This window comes from Amblyomma americanum, chromosome 1 (assembly GCF_052857255.1).
Source record: "Amblyomma americanum isolate KBUSLIRL-KWMA chromosome 1, ASM5285725v1, whole genome shotgun sequence".
Lineage (NCBI taxonomy): Eukaryota > Metazoa > Arthropoda > Arachnida > Ixodida > Ixodidae > Amblyomma > Amblyomma americanum.
In genome coordinates this window covers 560,155,700-560,177,001 of record NC_135497.1, presented here as the reverse complement: position 1 = coordinate 560,177,001, position 21,302 = coordinate 560,155,700, and the positions used below count along the sequence as shown (strand labels likewise).

Here is a 21,302-nt window from a genome sequence, read left to right as displayed (position 1 = left end):
TCATGGCACACTTCTCGAATAAAAAAAAAAGAAATAGCCCTTGGTTCTCCTCTAAGTTTAAGACGTTGCACAGAATGCGCTTCAGGCGAGGTGCGCCCAAGACAAGCATTTTTTGTCAGAACACATGGCTTCGAGCGAGGGTTTGCACACCCTCGTAACTGGGAACCAATGAAATATTAGAGTTGCTTCGCAGAGATGCCGCGGCGTGGTGGATTTCTTGACGTCATTACGGCTACCAGACGCAGCTGAGCAGCATCCCCATCTCCGCTGCTTGCGGTTTGTGGTCGCTGTGGAGCGCGTTTATTCCAGGCTTGCTGTTCTCTTCGCAACAACTTCGCTACATTTAGACTTGAAAGCAAAGAGAGAAGGACACGAATCCAAGGGCGGACCGAATTTTAAAGACAAAGGAAAATAATTGAAAAGTACCGATGCAAGGTAAGCACGATGCTGAATCGCCTCTTGATTCCCCGGGGCTGGCAGCTTTACAAAACTCGCCTGCCGTACAGCTCCCGGTTCGACAATGCGTCGGATAGTCGTCACCTATAAGTGCCCTTTTTCCCATTCCTCCGCCTGCCGTCTTGAGCCACCAGACGGAGAGCGCCGCTCACGACCAGTATCTAATCGCAGCAGTGCCTCAGAGAAGAACGTGCCAACAAGTGAGGAATAGAGACGAAACTTACGATCACTGTACAGGTCGCACAGCTGGCGCTTTGAAACCTGCTTTCTTCCCATCGAAAACAGAAACGTTGAACAGCAACAGAGAGACGCGGAGAGAGAACGACGGAGAAGACTGCGATCGTAAATCCATCGCATGTAAAACGTTCCATATATATATATATATATATATATATATATATATATATATATATATATATATATATATATATATATATATATATATATATATATATTGGCACGATGGAAGCGCCGGCTACGAAGACCTTGGCACAGGCAATCTACGAGGCAGAGAGCCGAGAGACCAGACCCAAGCGGCAGTGTTCCATCAAGCACGAGCATCCAACCGGCGGCGCGAGCGCTTCGTCGTCGTTGGCTTTGGGGCTGGTTCATCTTCTTCATTCCAAGTGCCCCGGCGGAAAGAGGGAGCCATCCTGGCGACTCAAGGAGAGGAGACTACGAGGGGACTATAATACGGCTTCAAGCGGCTGACGTGAACGACGTCGCGGCCACGGCGGCGATGGTCCGAAGAAGGTGTCACCGGTTCGATAATGTAGCTGACCGGTGACGTACGCTCCAAGATGCGCTAAGGGCCGATGTGCTTGGCCGAAAATTTGGACGTATTCGGAACAGAGAGCCAGACTAGTGAGCCAGTGGAGAAGTGAACCGCGAGCGTGTCTTGATCGGAAGCATGGGTACGACGGAGACCTAGACGTTCGGCGGTGAAGGAGCGAGCCAACTGGCGGCACTGCTCAGCATGGCGGGTGATGTCAGAGAGGGAAGCATGTTCCGAGCTGTCGGGGTTGTAGGGAAGGATTGTATCCAACATACAAGAAGGTTCGCGTCCGAATAAAAGAAAGAATGGGGAAAAGCCGGTGGTTGCTTGAGAGGCGGTGTTATATGCATAGGTGACGAACGGAAGAACCTGATCCCAATTGGAGCTGTCGGAGTGAATGTACATGGCGATCATGTCCCCAAGAGTACGGTTGAAGCGTTCGGTGAGGCCGTTGGTTTGAGGATGGTAAGCAGTAGTGGTGCGGTGGACTGTGTGGCACGCAGCGAGAAGCTCGTGAAGAACTTCAGACAAGAAAACACGGCCGCGGTCACTGAGAAGTTCGCGAGGAGCGCCGTGACGCAGGACAAAGTGATGAAGAAGGAAGAAGGCTACATCGCGAGCAGTAGCCGCAGGTAGGGCAGCGGTCTCAGCATACCGAGTGAGGTGGTCCACGGCGACTATGATCCAGCGATTCCCAGCGGTCGTGAAGGGAAGTGGCCCATATAGGTCGATGCCCACACGATCAAAAGGGCGAGCCGGACACGGTATTGGCTGTAACGGGGCAGTCGAAGGGCGAGGTGTCGACTTCCGCTGCTGACAGGCCGTGCAGGAGCCAACGTAGCGACGAACGAAGTTGTACATGCCCCGCCAATAGTACCTCTGGCGTAGTCGCTCGTACGTTTTCAGCGAGCCAGCGTGAGCGCTCTGAGGATCGGCATGGTGGTGTTCACAAATCTCAGTGCGGAGATGTCGGGGAATCACGAGAAGCCACTTGCGGCCATCTGGACGATAGTTGCGCCGGTACAGAAGACCGTCGCGAAGGGCAAAATGGGAAGCCTGGCGACGAAGTGCTCGAGGGAAGGAGGCCGTAGAGGGTGAACGAAGTACGTCGAGCAACGATGAAATCCATGGATCTTGGCGTTGTTGATGGGGCATGTCCATGGTAGTGAGCGCTGCGAGTAGGGATGCAGATATTGGCGAAGAGGGCGCAGGAGAGGGCAGTGGGGAGCGGGACAAGGCGTCGGCGTCGGAGTGCTTGCGGCCCGCTCGGTAAACTACGGTGATATCGAATTCCTGAAGACGGAGGGCCCAGCGGCCTAGGCGCCCTGAGGGATCTTTGAGTGAAGCCAACCAGCACAAAGCGTGATGATCGGTGACGACGGTGAACGGGCGGCCATATACGTATGGGCGGAATTTTCTTAGAGCCCACACTACGGCGAGACACTCCTTTTCCGTCACGGTGTAGTTCGACTCAGCCTTGGTGAGTGCACGGCTGGCGTACGCAACGACGTATTCAGGAAATTCAGGCTTGCGCTGGGCAAGGACAGCCCCGAGGCCAATTCCGCTTGCGTCGGTGTGCACTTCAGTAGGGGCATTGGGGTCGTAGTGTCGAAGGATAGGTGGTGAGGTGAGAAAACGACGGAGCGCAGCAAAAGCGTCGTCGCAGGCCGAGTCCCACGTAGACAGGTCGGCGGGACCATTAAGAAGTTTCGTCAGGGGCGCGACGATGGAGGCGAAATTGGGAACAAATCGCCGAAAATAGGAGCAGAGACCCACAAATCGGCGCACTTGTTTTGTAGAAGTCGGTTTAGGGAAGTCAGCGACAGCACGGAGTTTGTCAGGATCGGGCAGGGCGCCGTCTTTGGAGACGAGGTGGCCGAGTATTGTCAGCTGCCGGGCACCAAAGTGACATTATTTGAGATTAAGTTGAAGGCCAGCATTGGTGAGGCAGCTCAGTATCTGGCGCAAGCGCTTGAGATGCGTCGGAAAATCGGGCGAAAACACGACAACATCATCTAAATAGCAGAGACAAACAGTCCACTTCAGGCCGCGCAAGATGTTGTCCATCATTCGTTCAAACGTTGCGGGAGCGTTACAGAGGCCGAATGGCATCACGTTGAACTCATAGAGTCCGTCAGGGGTGACGAACGCCGTTTTAGGACGGTCCGACTCAGCCATCGGGACTTGCCAATAGCCGGAACGGAGATCCAGGGAGGAGAAGAACTCAGCGCCTTGCAAGCAGTCAAGGGCGTCGTCAATACGTGGTAGCGGGTAGACGTCTTTGCGCGTAATTTTGTTGAGCCGGCGATAGTCCACGCAAAATCGTATCGAGCCATCCTTCTTTTTAACCAGGACGACTGGGGACGACCAAGGACTGGCGGAAGGTTGAATAATGCCGCGTTCTAGCATGTCGTCAACTTGCTCAGTTATGACGCGGCGCTCGGGAGGCGACACACGGTAGGGGCGCTGACGGAGAGGAGCATGGGTTCCGGTGTCAATGTGGTGCTCGACAGTGGTCGCACGGCCCAAAGAAGCCGACTGGTGGTCAAACGATGAGCGAAACTGGTTGAGCAGGGCAAGGAGCTGCGCGCGGTGAGCAGTGTCGAGAGCGCGGTCAATGCAGCGGTCGAAAATGTCCGATGACAAAGCTGGAGTAGCACCACGTGGGGTGAGGGCAGCGACTTCGGCACTGGAGGAGGTTACATCAGTGTCGAAGGAAGAGATCAAAGTAGCGGTTTCAAAATGGCCGAGGCACTCGCCACGGAGCAGGGAGAGCGCGGAGAATGAGGTGTTAGAGACGACGATGGCGGCAGCACCGTGGTGAATGTCGATGACGGCGAAGGGAAGACATAGGTGTCGGCGAGAGGCAAGTACAGGGGAAGGCATGAAGAGAACGGTGGCGTCAAAAACTGAGGCGGCGCAAACAGGGACAAGCACGGCACTGTCAGGGGGAATGTCAGTGTCCTCGGCGACAACAAGCTTAGCAGCACAACGAATCGGAGGCTCGTCGAGGAGCGCATCGCAGAGTGGAGAGAAGACGACGTGCGCACAGGCACAGTCAATGACGGCACTGTGCAGGGAGAGAAAATCCCATCCAAGGATGACGTCATGGGAGCTGGCACGGAGGACTAAAAATTCGACAACATACAAAACATCGGCGATGACGACGCGTGCTGTGCAAGCGGCAGAGGGTTGAACGGTATCGGCGCTGGCGGTACGGAGTGAGAGTCCAGAAGATGGGGTTGTAACTTTGCGAAGCGAGCGGCACAAGTTTTCGTGAATAACAGAAACGGTGCCCCAGTGTCCACAAGCGCAAGTGTCTTGACTCCGTCGACAAAAACGTCAAGAAGGTTCGGCGGGGAAAGGCGAGGACTTAAGCAGGGCGATGAGTGCGCAGTTCGTGCCCCCGGAACTGCGGCTGCTAGTTTTCCGAATCGGCTCGGACGTTGCGACGCCTCATGGGCGACAATGAGCGGCGGCGAGGCGAAGGCGAGCGGTGGGAAACGTAGGGCTGGCGACCGTGCTCGCGGTCAGGAGAGGTCTCCTGAGGTTGTGGTCCGAAACGTGGGCGAAGGGTACGGTCTGCATCAGGGTAGTCTGGCAGAGGGTGGACAGGCGCATGCAGAGTACGTCGACAGAGGCGCGCGACATGGCCCGGAAGACCGCAGGCGTAGCATATCGGTCGATTGTCAGCCGTGCGCCAAGGGTTGTAGGTAGGGGGCGTGAAGCGGGTCCGTGGAGCAGCAGGCGCAGGCACCACTTGAGGAACGTACGTATAATCCTGCGGTCGCGGTGGTCGCGCGACAGCCTCGGCATACGTGAGAGGCACGGGAGTGGGGGCAGGCGGCACTTCAACTCGAGGACCGTAGCTCAACGGAACAGCAACAGGCGGTGGCGGGGTCGGGGGAAGGCCGACCTGGGGATCCAAGGGGGCTGGTTGTGGAAGAGGAGGGAGGGCGTCAGCGACCGCCTGCGTGATGGCGTGCCGGATCTCAGCGCTGAGGGGGGTCGGTGTCTGATGTTGGCGAGATAGGAGCGAGAGCTGCCGGCCGACCTCGTCCCGCACAAAGTCTTTGATGGTAGCAAGTAGATCTGGATTGATGGCCAGGCCGGAGATGGAGTCGGCAGGCGGAGGAGGCCGACGAGCGCAAAGACGTTGCTTGCGCAACTCGTCGAAACTCTGGCGAAGGGTATACACCGAGGTAACGGTGGTGGGACTCTTCGCTAACAACAGCTGAAAAGCATAGTCATCGATACCCTTCATGATGTGTTTGATCTTGTCAGCCTCGGACATAGCCGGATCAACACGCTTGCAGAGGTCTACTACGTCTTCAATGTAGCTGGCGAAAGTCTCATCCTTGTGCTGAGCTCGGACGCGCAGGCTTTTCTCAGCGCGCAGTTTCCGCACTGCAAGACGGCCGAAAACCTCCGCAAGGGTGCTCTTTAGAACGGCCCAAGTGGGAATGTCGGAACCAGAGGCTCGCGACATCGCTGAGGTAGAAGATGACGTTGGTAAGCTTGACGCGGTCGTCCCAGTTGTTGTGGCGGCTCACCCGTTCGTATGATTCCAGCCAATCTTCCACGTCCTGGTCGCTACGGCCGCTGAAGACAGCGGGGTCGCGCTGCCGGACGGCACCGGAGCAGATGACTGGCTGCGACGTGGCGGCGGGCTGTTGACTGGCCTTGGTAGTGGACATCGGGATGGTGAGGCTGCGAAGGTCCACGGTGATGGTGAAAAGGGGAACACAGCAACCTCCACCAAATGTATAGCGGTTTATTGGCACGATGGAAGCGCCGGCTACGAAGACCTTGGCACAGGCAATCTACGAGGCAGAGAGCCGAGAGACCAGACACAAGCGGCAGTGTTCCATCCAGCACGAGCATCCAACCGGCGGCGCGAGCGCTTCGTCGTCGTTGGCTTCGGGGCTGGTTCATCTTCATTCCAATATATATATATATATATATATATATATATATATATATATATATATATATATATATATATATATATATATATATATATATATATATATATGCACGCACCATGCTCCATCGACATCCATCGGACCGACCTGACGCGCGCCTGCACGCAGAACAGGCAGCCCAACGCGCAAATAATGCCTCCCATAGCAAGGACGCGGGGGCGGCGCGTCTCCCCCTTCCCTTTGTCTCGGTTTTCCTTGTTCATTCCCGTCCATGGTCCGCTCCGCCCGTGGCAGACGACAGCCCCCCCCCCCCCCCCCCTCTCTCTCTCTCTCTCCTGTATCCTGTTCTTGCTCTCTCGGGAGCTTTCCTAGGCGCATTATTCAAATCAAGTCGGATATTATCTCCATGTTCGCAGCACACGTGTACCTGGGGCGAGGGAGTGCAGCCCCATCGGACGAAAGGGGGACACATTATGTATACGTCTCAGTATTGTAGATCAGCCATTGATCCCTGCTTGCATGGTCGTCGTCCCTGTGCGCTTCTTTCATTTTTTTTTGTAGGGAGGGCCCCGTCTTTCGCAGATCACCGAGATGTATTCGGTGCGCGTTTCGCCAGCGCCAACAACTGGCCCCGTTCTAGGCTATGCGCGCAAGAAGAGGGCATGTGCCCGCTCTTTATCCAGTGCGCACAACAGTCCACGCAGTCGCAGAGGGAGGAGGGCGAGAAACAAACGGCCGAGACACTTGTTTCTTTTTGTCAGAGATAAACTGGGCGTCAGAGCCGAAAAGCCCCCTATTTAAGGCAGATTTCGACACAGCTTCCAACTTGGGGCGTCTCGTTTTCGGGACATTTGCCTGCAGTTTCGAGGCACGCTTTCGATCCGAGCGGAGATACCTGACGCGCAGAAGTAGGTACGTCAGTGTCCTCCGAAGAAAAGAAGATTCGCAGGAGATTTTCGCTCTTACTGTTCTAAAATAACACGGCTGCCATGCGCTTCATTCTCGCATGCGTCTTAAGCCAAGAAGATAGCCGATCTCTTTTTCCTCATTAAAGTCTTGTCAGGCTAGCAGTAGAAGCAGAAAACAGTGCTGTTGCTGAAATTACAAGCGCCGCGGCGACATCTCTACATGCATTTCAGTCAACGGGAATCAAGGGCTGCAGCGCAATGTTGAAGCGCATGCGCGGGAATCGCCAAAGTTGACAGGAAACATTTGTCATTCATACGTAACCAATGTTTTGGGAAAGAGCGGCCCTAGCACGCAGTTACGAACTGGGCATATTCGCTTTTTAATTAAGTAGCCTTTGTCTTGTAACTGTAGTGAAGGAAATACACTCTTAAAGGCATACCCCATAAGATGAATTTTTTACGTGAATGAGATTTTCCGCTATACTTTCACGTGAGTTTTAATTCTAGCACACCGCACGAGAGCGTTCATTACTAAGCTTGTTTTAGACGGAAAAAAATAAGCCGTGACTGGAATATAACCGAGATCATCATATGACTGCACAAGGTTAAGCGCTACAAAAAGAACGCAGGAACGTGGAAAGAAATTGCAGGACGGTCACGGGTTGTTAACGCGACTGACTAAGCTTTAGCTCGTTGGTGGTTTCTCCGCGACCACTTTCTCTCGCGATGGACCGGAAGGTAGGAGCCGAAACACGACCTCTTTTCCCACGCAATGGAATATACGTACGTATTCTTCGGCTGCAGTTGCTGTTGTCTTAAAACAATATATTGTCAATGTTGTCTATAAAAGGAGTATTTCTAATGCAACTGCAAATTATCAACGACGCTTATCACCGCGCCGAAATTGTCGCCCTGTGCGTAGAGTCGTCAGGATCGCAGCGTGAGCAGCACCAGATCGGAACGCCACCTCGAGAGAGACCTGTGCACATGCGTTATTCACTGCAAGTCGCTTTGCTGCCTTCAGCGAACTAGCCGGGTATGACAAACTTTCACTTCCGGCTTTTCTCAACCGCTTGATTGTTTAGAGGCGACATTTCTATACAGCCGGCTACGGTGGCCTCATGCAAAGGTGGCATGAGGAACGGCGAACTTGCTGCAAATCTGCAGTTTCGCGCGCCACGTGATGGCACCGAGATTCCCGGAACCACGTTTTGATGCATTTGGGGGGGGGGGGGGGGGGGGGGGGCAAAGCAGGTCGGAGTTAAACCATAAAGTGGAAAGGGCGGCCCAGGCCTATAGCTGCCCTGTCTTTGGAAAAATTGCTGCCACACAACAAAATACGCTAAGCAACTGTTTATCGATGAAAACGTATGCAGAAGTGGTTTTGCGCTCGTAGTGATTTACAGGGACACATCTTCTTGGACAGTCTGATTCGCCGTTTGTGTCCAGTGAACGACAGTTGCCTCTTGTGTGAGATCGAGGGAGGCAGGCAGCACCGAAACATGACGAGTGGGCAGTTTGCAACTTCCTTTTGCAGGTCTAAAACAATAGCGGGTTTATTTAGTTATTTATTTCAGTTACCCTCTTGGCCCAGGGGGCATTATAGAGGGGAGTTGTTCAGTACAAAAAAAAGGAAGGCAAAACTGAATACAGGAGTGAACCGGGGATTATTCTCGTCTGAAAAGCACAGGGTAACGCGGGGTAACCAAAAGTAGTAACATCGCATGGGAAAGAGATAGCTAATAAGTGGCAACACTGGTCAATGCTTGTCGTTGAAAACGAAGAAAGTAGAACACAATATGAAACCACATAAAACACACAAGAATATAACTGAAAACTGTGAAACTAAAGGAGTTAGAAGAAAGAAACTTCTATGCGTTACAATGCAACCATAGGCTTTTCCTGAATACTTCGATAATGTTTGTAAGCAGAAGCGCGGTAAGCAGACGGTTCAACTCTGTTACTTTTTTAGGAATGAATATTGATAGGATGTAGTGCGGAAGTGGGGGATGGCTACTTTGCACGGGTTATCGATGCGCGACTATACATGTGGGGGACGTAATCAGTTCATTTTTTAGAATTGTATTCGTGTGGTAAATTTTAAAGAAAAGGCACAAACGAGAATTTTTTCTGTGCATTGACAAGAGAGCTATTGATAAAGTTTCTTTCATGAGTGTGACGCTTGATAGACGACCATAGTCTCCAAGAATAAAACGTGCGGAGCGATGTTGGACTGCTTCAAGGGCATTGGTTAATCCGTCGGTATGTGGGATTAACCAATGGCAGTGTGCGATGCCAATACCAGTGTGGCATTAACCAAAGCGAAGAGAAGGAATGTGAGCGGTGGAGGTCGAGAAAACAACACAAGCCCTCCCTAATCACCTCTTCTCCTATATACTTGTCCTCCGTTACGTCGGCACACTTCTGCGTGCACTGTCGCTTTGACGAGAAGCTGTTAGCATATCATGTCTGACTCGTTGAGGGCAACCATCAACGTCAAAAAAACCCTAGATGTTACTGAAAGCTCCAGGAAAAATTCTGCTGTCAGTGACGGCGCGCCTACGAAATGAAGCCGCGATCCCAACACGATCGTGCGACATTAGCTGAGTGATAACCAGTTAAGCTGATGATTGCCGGCAGGGAAGAAGTGGTACTGCGTGAAATCGTCCGAACAAGCGGCCATGTCCACTGTCACTTTCTTTCCAGGGCTGAGTGTTTCAATCAATAACGTTCTCTTGGGAAGCGACAAAATGACGCCATTGCGGACTTTCCAACGAGAAGGCACAGAAAATGGAACGCAGAAAAACTCTTTCGGCGTTCCCTTTTTCGTTTTTTGTCTTTCGCGCGACGGCATTACGACGAGTCGGTCCGTTTCACCGCGCACTAGTTACAGAAAACTGAAGCGCGTTAACTCAAGCTGAAATTTGGGCGAGCTAGTATGCATTCATTGTAGGAGAACAGCGGCGTAACATAGACAAGGTATACATATAAGCGCTGGCTAACAACATAATTTCTGTAAAGGTAGACGTATACAGTAGAAGTCAACAATCAAAAATCATAATTTGTTTGATCGTTGGCTTTCGCTGCATGTCCGTCCTTCAATAAACTCTGCTGTTAGTCAGCGTCCCGCAGCTGTTGCATTGTTCCCCTACAAGATGGCGAGCAGTGATTTGAAAACAGAGTGCCCTCGCAGCAGTGGCAAAGTGGTCTCACACCACAGAAATCATCAGCTGCTATGAAAGGTCCTCAACCTTTTCCACCGCTCTGTGGGCTCGGTGACTGTGCAGTCGCACAGGTCACTATTCCTTTCGTGTTCGTCATGCAGGCCGGTGACCAACATTCCTTCTCTGCCAGAAAATCAAGCAAATACTTCTTATTGCAGCTGCCGAGTACGCAGTGCTCCGTTTTTTGTGTTGTTGAATGCAGTGATGATGTGCGTGCCTTGCTGCTTTTAGCAGGCGATGTTGAATCTAACCCAGACCTAACACTTCCGAAGCTGTACTAGTTATCCCCCGGTGGAACTACACTCATCTCCGAAATAAATGAGCTTAAAAGCCAAATTACTTAAGAATGCCATAGCCAACTTGACTAAGCGCACGACCGATCTGGATTTTCCCGCTATATGCGAACCGTTATAAGCAATGAAATCTGCAAATGCGGTGATGGCTCGCCAGATCCACTGTCTAGAGGCTCGAATCGATGATGCTGAAAATCGCTTGCGTTTAACGTTATATTCTATGGCATTCCTGATACTAGGCCACCCGAAAAATTTTGCAGGCTTTGAGGAGACAGTAATTAGCCATATTTTTCAGCACATGAACTTAGAGATTGACCCTGTGAATATACACCTCGTCCATAGCCTTGGCCGCTATGTATCTAACCACAGTCGTCCATTTATTTTTAAATTTAATTCATATAATTTAAGACCGTTTTAAAGTAAAGACCAGCGTCATTGAAGACATTTCCCTCAATGTTAGTCAAATGTTTAGGGGAAACGCCAAATGTGGAGTATACAGATCTGTAATGAGGGAGTAATTATTCGCATCCACCCAAGCGCAGCCATACGGCTACAAAGGAGAGCTGCACAGCTTTTTCAGAAACTTCGTATTTAAAGAAAAATTCGTCCTGGTACGGGACCCGCGCTCGGGTGGACGTCAATGAGTGATTACTTTTCCCTCAAAGTTACAAATGCGCGAAAAACCTAGTCACGTTTGCCGAAGCGAAGTCGGCGAAATTTGTTTTGAATTATGAAATTTCGTATTGGTCCCAGGCGCTACGTGTCCGACCAAACCTTGGAAGGAGTAAAAATAGGCCGCAATCCCCACTTCACAATCGGAATGACAACCACCTCATCAGGACATTAAAAAAAAACCGCACTAAGAATCTAAGAATCGCAATATACACTAACATTCCTAGTTTTCTTAAACGCGAACTTGTTTCTAAACTTGTTTGTTTTGTCGTCAAGCAGCAACTTGCTGCTATTAACCGAAACTTGGCTGAACAGTGACATCACAGGTAATGAAGTACTGGCTGATGTGACAAATTTCCAGCTTTCCCGGAAAGAGAGTAACGGCGCACGAGGGGAGGGTGTTCTCATGGCGGTGAGACAAGATTTTTCATGTTCCCTCATACATGATTCCTATGACCTCCAAATGTCATAGCTGAGCTGCCAAGCTGCGCCTAACACTGGTTTACTCGGCGTTCGTTACAGGCCACCCCATAACAGCAGTGAGTTTGAAAGTCAGCTTAATAGCATATTAAGACAACTGATCGCAAAACACCCTAATTCACATATCTTCCTTTTTGGTGATTTTAATTTTCCGATTAGTTGGCAATATCAGACTGCGCCTATAGGTAACAGTGGCGAAGCAAGGGAATTCTTAAATTTTTGCGACAACCACAGCCTCACTCAAGTTCCGCTGGAACCTACCCGCGTGATGCAAAATTCTGCAAATATTTTAAATCTGTTATTAACGAATTACCCAGGTAGTGTTCAGCCCGTTACATACCTGCCTGAAATTAGCGACCACAAGGTAATTGACGCTAACCTTGTCATTACACCAATCCGGCACCAAAAATGCAATAAAACCATACGTCTTTCTAACAAAGTAAACTGTGACGAGATAAATAGCGAACTTATGTGTTTTTTCCAGTCTTTGCATCAAGTTTTCATTCCTGAAGTATTCAAGAAAATTGATTGCTGTTCAGAAATAAACCAGAGCCGTATCCGTAACTTCATTCCCCAAAACATTTTTCGATGTAATTCAGAGAAACCATGATTTACTGAAACACTTAAACGCTTGGAGAACAAAAAAGAAGAGAAAAGAAACGTCTTTACTGTTCAGCCAGGTTTCAGGGGATTGTAGCGCATGGCTATAATAATACGAAGCCAAAAAATCGTTTCTCGCCGCTATTCATAACGCTAAGAATAACCTTTTCCCCTCGACCTGCCTAATATGCTCACCGGTAAGTCCAGAAAATTCGGGCAAGTCATAAACAGGGGAAAGGGGCAGGCAGGGGAAAGAAGTACGCGGAATTTTAGAAGCCTATTACATCAGGCTGCATGGTGAAGATTGCATTAGCGCAACTTCGGTACGCCTTGAAAAAGAACTTGCTTTTTTGGCACGCGGGCGATAGTTGCGCTGCTGATGTGTCTGATGTCATTGTCCGGTGATGGGTTTCATTTTGCAGCGCATGTCCTGTGAGCCTTGCTGGGAAGGTACCTTGTTCAGTTAAGCATGGTTGCTAGTCCAGTCGTCGTCGCTATGTGCACTCCTCCTTCTTGTCCCTCGGCTTTTTGACTGGTTTTTGGGCTATGTACCAACTTGCGCAGACCTCAACTGTTCTCATGAAGCCGCATCGTACGCCAGAGATAACCCTCACGGAAGAATCAGGCGCAGACATCACTCAGGCTGAGTGAATATTCTTGGGTGCTGAATTGGGGAACGAACTTGTGGATTAGACTTCCTAGCTTGTTTCTAAGCAAGAACTAATTTTCTTGAATTGTTCGCGAATGAAAACTTGACGCAAGGACCTGGAGAAAAAGTTGGGGTGAGGCTTAGCTAAAGTTTAAGCCTGGATATCTCGAAGCGAAAAGCTTCATGGCGATGCTCGTGGTTTAGCCTAAGGTTTCATACATAGGGCTAAAATTTGGGTATACCTCTCGTGATTCTGGCGTTTCAGCCGCTTGTCTAGCCTTGCACTTTTCATATCTTCGCTGCTTTTGAGCCAGCTCCCACGCTACCACTTCTGGGTCTCCTCCTTCCATGGCGAAAGGTCAGACGACGGAGGCAGCGCGCGGCGGCGACGACGGCTGCGGCAACCTGCGCTCCGCGTGACGTCACTCGGCTTCACGGTCAGACGACGGAGTCAGCGCGCGGCGGCGACGACGGCTGCGGCAGCAGCGACCACCTGCGCTCCGCGTGACGTCACTCGGTTTCACGGTCAGACGACGGAGTCAGCGCGCGGCGGCGACGACGGCTGCGGCAGCAGCGACCACCTGCGCTCCGCGTGACGTCAATCGGTTTCACGGTCAGACGACGGAGTCAGCGCGCGGCGGCGACGACGGCTGCGGCAGCAGCGACCACCTGCGCTCCGCGTGACGTCACTCGGCTTCACGGTCAGACGACGGAGTCAGCGCGCGGCGGCGACGACGGCTGCGGCAGCAGCGACCACCTGCGCTCCGCGTGACGTCACTCGGTTTCACGGTCAGACGACGGAGTCAGCGCGCGGCGGCGACGACGGCTGCGGCAGCAGCGACCACCTGCGCTCCGCGTGACGTCAATCGGTTTCACGGTCAGACGACGGAGTCAGCGCGCGGCGGCGACGACGGCTGCGGCAGCAGCGACCACCTGCGCTCCGCGCGACGTCACTCGGTTTTGCGCATGCGCAGCTGTGGCAAATCTGTAGTGTGGCTCACGCGAAGCCCGGTGTTGGCGAGCCTAGTGAAGCTTTTCGCTTCAAAACAAAGCTATAGAAAGAACGAAACGAAATGAAAGCTGATTTCCTACGCCACGTTCAAAAATAGATGATGCTATGCTATCAATTCCATTCTTGTCATCCGGTATTTCGTTCCTAATTGAAACCATGAAATTTTCATCATCCGGTGTTGATAATATAACTCGGAGTTTCTGAAGAATACCAGGGATATCCCTGCGGCGTGTTTCTGTGTGCTTTTTTCAGTAACTTCCATCAGGACAGCTAACAGACGACTGAAAAACCGGTAATGTCTGTCCACTCTTCAAATCGGGTAAAAAAGACTCACCACTTAATTGCAGCCCGATTTCCCTTACTAGTGTGCTCTGCAAAACTGCAAAACCATGGAACACGTCATCCACACAAACTCTTGAGCTTCCTCAATTCACAACTCTTTTTTTTTAATCCTTCAGAACAGGGCTTTCAAAATGTTAAATTCAGCTAGACATTTTTGTTCACGATTTGCATGCTTATCTTGATTCTAACCTACAGACCGACGCCATTTTCCTAGACTACGCGAAAGCTTTCGACAAGGTACCACATAAGCGCTTCCTACTAAAACCTTGGCATTTAAATCTGCCCTCCGTTGTCTTGAAATGGACAGAAAGATTCTTGACTAATCACGCACAGTTTGTCAACAACCCCAATTTCAGTTCTATTCTAGTAACATCAGACGACCCTCAAGGGTCTGTATTCAGCCGCTACTGTTCTATTAATGACTTACCAACATACATAATTGTAATATTGGCATGACGACTGCGTTATTTATCGCTCAGTTACTAACGTCTTCGACTAAACATCTCTTCAAGACGACCTTAACTACACTCAGAAGTGTTGCGCCGATTTGTTAACGCAACTGAAGAGCGTGTCTTTCCACCGCCGTCGAAACCCGCTTGATTTTCGTTACGCGGCTGTGCCGTCTGTTCCAGCATATCAATAGTCTGCATCACCTTTTGTAATGACTTGTCCTGGAGTACACACGTTACTGACATTATTTCATTTGCTAATAAAACGCTTGAATTTTAATTTTACTACGTCGTTTCCGCCAAGTCCCTCAAGCTGTAAAACTATTGGCCTACAAACCCCTTGTCAAAACTAAGTTAGAATATGCATCGCCCAATTGATACCCGCATCATGCTTACTTATCAATGCATTTGAATCAGTTCAAAGCCGAGTGGCCAGATTCATACATCCTTCATATTCTCACGACATTTGTGTGCCAGTACTGAAAGTAGAAATTCGGCTCATTACCCCTCTTAGTTTACTGCCGTCTTGCCAGCTTTTGCTTATTTCATAAATTTTCCCATAGTTCACATGGCTGCCCACCTAACGTTGCCCCGCCAGTCCGCATATCTCACTGCATTCGGCATACTTTTCAAGTCTCCCTCCCACGTGCACGTACAGTTACTTTTGCCGCTTCATTTTTTTCCCGGGCTGCTTGCGGCTGAAATGACCTACCCAACAACATTGAAGCCATGACATGCTCACCAAACTTGGCCGAAAATGTCATCAGTCACATTCGCTGTGTTAATACCTGCTCACCATACAGTTTGCACCACCCCTCGCTGGGTCTTTAAGGTACTGAAATGAAATGACAGGACGTTTCAGCGACAATCATCGGAGCTTATCTTCACCGTCTTCCCTCCAGTGATGGCGAAGAAATGGAGGTATATTAGAATTCATATATTAGCGCCTCGTATTCGAGAGGTGCCGGGAGGTAAGGAAGGTCTTCGGTGCCAGTGGGCACATCTCTGTATTTGCGGCGGCGTTCCCTGAGGGAGTATATGGAAGAAACAAGCACTAACCATGAATGTGGAAGAAACAAAAGGAAGACGCACTGACGTTTCAGCGATGCCTTGTTCACAGAATATAGTGTGAGGTTGTTGAGGACAACCTCTCCCGCTACACTGATGTACCGCGGGTGAGAGGAAGAAGATGAGTGGGAGTTGGGAGAATGGGGATAAATAGAATAATGGCAGAGGAAGAAGTGTAAATGAGATGAAACATTCATTTTTTATGATTACTATATTTCTTGAGCATTCTCGGAGAGTGCTTGCTTTAAATGGAGTATGAGTCATACGGGTTCCAGTCGAACTCCGAATTATACCCTGAGATTGGTCCGTAATTACCGTGGCACCTGTTACAGTTGTCACCTTCAGGCGGGGTCACACGCAATCACGGGTTGCTGCGGTCGGGGCCCATGCAACGCGCGTAGTGCGATCCTCTGTGTGACGCACCTCTACTCACTGAACGCCAAACCACTGACATCAATATTTATTACCGACTCGAGTAAAACCATCCGCCAGTGACTTACCACCTACGCTTATCTTGTGCTTTACGCAGCCGATACTAATTTACTAATATCAGACACAGATGAAATTACGCTTATTGATAACGTTAATATTGAACTGCAAAATTTACATTACTGCTGTACAGCAAATGATATTAGCCTTAACCCATCAAATACTGTTTTATATCGTTTTTTACTCTGAGTAATAGAAAACAGCTCCTCATTGCGACGTATTTTACAACCGCCCAATATTTTACGCGACTGAGACAAATTTTCTTGGAGCAATTTGAGGAAAGGAGATGGCGCAGTAATTGTCACACATCGCGTTGCACACCCGCATCGCACCGTAAGGGAAAGGAGGAAGGTAGGAGTGAAGGAAGGAAGAGAGAAAGAGGTGCCGTAGTGGAGCACGGTCGCTCGATCTGGCTCCGGAATAATTGCGACCATCTGGGGACCTTTAACGTGCACTGACGTCGCACAGCAAACAGGCGTCTTTTCCGTTACCATGCCTTTGTTCCCTCTCCCATAAACTACTGCGTTGCGGTGTGAAGATGCACATATAAAACTCACCTGTTTCCCATATGTAATACCTTGTCGGAGCTAAGGCGAGGAAGAAGTAGCAGTGCTGCGGCTAGGCAGCTGCTGCGCGAGCAGCGCAATTCAAAACAGTTCGAACCACAATGCAGTCGGAGCTGGTTCTTCCTCACCTTAGCTCCGATAGATTTGGCTACCCGGCTTCGAACACGCAACCCATCCTCCTCCATGGGTTTTCCTGGCTCTTCCGCCCTGCCTACCGGCGGCGACCCGTCCCAGAACGCACAGCCTCTCGGTGCTACGGTGGCCGCGTTCCAGCCAGTCAGCCTGCCGCCATTTTGGCCCAATAGCCCCCGCGCCTGGCTCTTGCTCATTTCCAGCTGTGACATATCACAAGCCAAGGGACGAAGTTCCTCGATCTCGTGTTTTCTCTGCCTCCTGACGTCACTGAGGAGTTAGTGGACGTCATCAGCTCGCCGGACTCGGCTCGACCCTTCGACACGTTGAAGCCGGCTCTCATCGACCGCAAGTCCGCGCCCCAGAGCACCAAACTCCAGCAGCTCCTCCGCGCTACAGAGCTTGGTGACAGCCGCCCTTCGCAGCTCCTCCGTCGCATGCGCCAGCTTCTTGGAGGCTCCGCTACTCAGCACGACCCCCTTCTGCGTGAGTTGTTCCTTCAGCGTCTTCCCCAGCACATGGTCCCCATCCTCGCAGCTGCGGGTGATGTTTCACTAGACAAGCTCGCTGACCGTGTTGCGGACTACTCACGGCTCCCCAACGTCAACAGCGTGACTAGTCCGCTTCCAACTACTGCCGCAGACTCCCAGCTTGCCAGCATCGAATCTCGACTTAATGCTCTTGCCAGGCGGCTCGATGTTCTCGCGCCCTTACCACGCCGTCCATCGGCGAATTTCCGGCCACGCCGCTGCTTCCCGCCACCTTCGCATTCTTCAGAGCTCCAACCATCTGACGCGCGGCCCGACACCTTGCCCTCGGCTGTATGCTGGTACCACCGTACCTACGGCACCTCTGCTCGCAAGTGCTCCCACCCGTGCTCCTGGTCGGGAAACGCTGCGACCGGCCACTGACGGCGGCAAGTGGTGCTGGTGGACGGGCATGCCGCCTCTTTTATGCTTCGGACAAGATCACTGGCGCTCTCTTCTTGGTCGACACGGGAGCACAGGTCGGCGTCATAGCGATCTCGTGGGCAGATCGCTGTCGCAACAACCAGGCCTCTCCGTTTAAGTAAGTAATTAACTTTATTTGCAGGAAGTAATACAATTAATCCCTGCGGGTGGCGTAAGGTTAAATGCTCGGAAGCCTGACGAGGCCAATTGTGAACAGCCTGCAGCAGCAGAGTCACATTTTCTTTACATAAAACACTTACGCGGTTACAATAGCACAAACATATTCCCGCACTATCAAATACAACACGAGTACAGCAGTTAAACAATAAAATAGAGCAATACGACACAAGTACACTTAGGGGATTTTGTTAAGGAAAAAGGGTACAGATACATTTATGTACAGCCGAAAGTAACAGTTGTCAGAAATCAAGGAAATAAAAAAGTCTGTTAGTGAGAGTTTCTAATAATACCATCCGGTAGAATTGAGCCTTATATTGTGTGGTGCAAAAACAGAATATCAGCTACAGACTAATGTCAGTGCACGTTAAAGATCCCCAGGTGGTCGAAATTATTCCGGAGCCCTCCACTACGGCACCTAATTCTTCCTTTCTTCTTTCACTCCCTCTCTTATCCCTTCGCTTACGGCGCGGTTCAGGTGTCCAACGATATACGAGACAGATACTGCGCCATTTCCTTTCCCCAAAAAACCAATTATTATTATTATTATTACAGACTACATGATAGCCATCTACAGAGATTTATGGATTCTTGTAGTTTATTCATGGCTCTAAAATATTTTTGAGGAGAACAATAATTCTTGATATGTTCTTTTAAAAGCTCTGATTGGCTGGCTGAAGTCAATATCAGATTCGTGTAGGTTAAGTATTTTGGCTACTTGGTAGTCCATACCCTGTTTGCCATAGTTCTAAATTTTTCAATCTTTCTTTTAGTGTTTCTAATTTCATATTTCGAGGAAGTATGGCAGATTTCTTCAGTATACAACTGTTTTTTGTAAATATATTGCATTAGCCTTAAATTGTATACTTTTATACCTGGAAGGATGTTATGTTTATAGAAAAGGGGTTGCGTGGCTAGGTTTTTTATTGGGCCTTTGTAGTTTTCAAGGATTCGAAGTACGCCCTTCTGCAGAATTAATATTCTCTCATAATTACCTTTGGTGGTAGTACCCCACACAAGCATGCCATACAACAATTTGGAATAAAACAACGCGTAATAAATAGATCTTTTCAACCATAAAAGTAAAATATAGGATATTTTGGTTAGGCATACAACGGTACGCGCGAGTTCCGAAATGATGTGATTGACATGAAAATTCCAAGACAAATGTTCGTGAAACCATACTCCAAGGAACTTATGCACCTGCACTTTTTCCAGGTAATGGTCTTCGAACATTACCTGAATATCAGTTGGAGTTTTGTTGATGGGCCTGAATACTATGTATTTAGGTTTTTGCGCATTGAGCCGTAATTTATTTTTTTTTTCAGCCATTGCGACAATTCTACCAGATAGGCATTAATCTCCTCTCTTATTTCCTGAATTTTTCCACCTGTAAAAAATATGTTTGTGTCATCAGCGAATAGCGTGATGTCAGGAGTGTGTTTTAGCTCAGTGATGTCATTAATATACAACAGAAATAGAACTGGTCCCAGTACTGAGCCTTGTGGGACCCCTGCTTTTGTAAGTAATTTTTGGGACCTCACTTTGTCCAACGAAACGTTCTGCTGCCTCAGTGTCAAGAAACTCCGGAAGAGATCGAAGCTAATACCCCTAACGCCATATCTGTGCAATTTCCTAAGCATGATATTGTGGTTTACCGAATCAAATGCTTTTCGCAAATCGAGAAATATATCTATGGTTTACAGGCTCCTATCAAGGTTATCAATTATTTGATTTTTCACTTTTACAAGTGCATCTTCTATTGTTTTATTTTTTTGAAAACCATATTGGGATGGCGAGAGTATATTATATTTATTAAGGTATGCTACCAGGCGCTTATGGATGCACTTTTCATAAATTTTTGAAAATGTGGGCAAGACGGAGATTTGACGATAATTTGAGATATCATTTATAGGACCACCTTTAAGGACAGGAATTACTTTGGCCACCTTCAATTTCTGTGGAAAGATTCCAGTCAGAAACGATAAGTTTATTAAGAACGCAAGTATTGGACTAATAGTTGACGAGACTTCTTTTATTGATGCTACCTTAATATCATCACATCCACTAGCAGCTTCGGCATTTAATCCTTTTATAAACATGTCGACTTCACCCGGGCTGACATCAAAAAGTACAAGAGAATTGGTTTGACGAGTTTCATCATAGGTACAGTAGTCTTCAACCTCGTCTGTTTCAGGTATTGCTGCATTCACAAAGTTTATGGCATCAGCTAGGAGCTGCCCCTCTAATATGATGTTATTAATTTCTATCTGTTGAATCGTGCTGCCAGCCTTGTTTTTTCCTTTCAAGTAATTGACCTCTTTCCATATTTTTTTCGGGTCTGATTTTATTCTGGAGAATAGTGACTCATAGTAATCTTTTTTTGCTTTCTTTAGGTCGCTATTTATTTTGTTCCGGAACCTCTTAAACTCAAGAAATAAAGCATAATCTCTACTCGCGAGCAATTTATGAAACATTGCATTCTTTTGTTTTATTCTTTGATGAAGCCTTACAGTGATCCAAGGCTTATGAATTTTCTATCTCCGCAATTTTGCCCTTAGCAACGGAAAAGCAGCCTTATAGCAGCATAGAAAAATGTCGAGAAACAGGTCGTACGCTTTATCTGCGTTTTCCTCCATATAGACAGGAGACCAATCTGCTTGTTCGATCAGTGTTCGAAATTTCCTCATTGAGGATTCGCATATACTCCGATGCTCAAAATAACGATTGCTATCCTTAACTTTGTGAAATAGACGTTGGGTGCCAATGTATATCGGCTGATGATCACTTAGATCACTTGTCAGAACCCCTGCTGTATAATCCGAATTATTAAGATTTGTTATTGCGACATCTATGCCTGTGGAAGAGTTCAAAGTAGTACGGGTAGGTCTGCAAATGGCATTTTCACAGCCATACGATATTATGAGATTTCTCAGGTCCCAGGCCGGTAAATAATCTTTGAGCAAGTCAATGTTCACGTACCCCATTAGAAAAAATGGCTTCTTTATGTCATTAAAATGCTCGAGTAATTCTTCTAAACGTGAAAGGAAGTGCCGCTTAAGTCCTGTTGGGGGTCTGTAAATTGCAGCGAGAAGGAAAGAGTCTGTTTCAACAGCTAAACATTCGACATCACCG

General features: G+C 49.1%; 1 protein-coding gene and 1 pseudogene across 4 annotated transcripts in view; one reads left to right on the top strand and one right to left on the bottom strand.

The window, feature by feature from the left end:
* The window catches only part of LOC144116373 (protein tolkin-like), a 1,150,388-nt gene that overhangs the window by 215,211 nt on the left and 913,875 nt on the right, over positions 1–21,302 (bottom strand). The gene's annotated exons all lie outside the window — the stretch shown is intronic.
* LOC144113649 (uncharacterized) overlaps positions 17,011–21,302 on the top strand; it is a 29,947-nt pseudogene continuing 25,655 nt past the window's right edge. The window contains exon 1 of the transcript XR_013310850.1: positions 17,011–18,108. The product of XR_013310850.1 is annotated as an uncharacterized LOC144113649 (transcript). The remainder of the gene's footprint in view (positions 18,109–21,302) is intronic.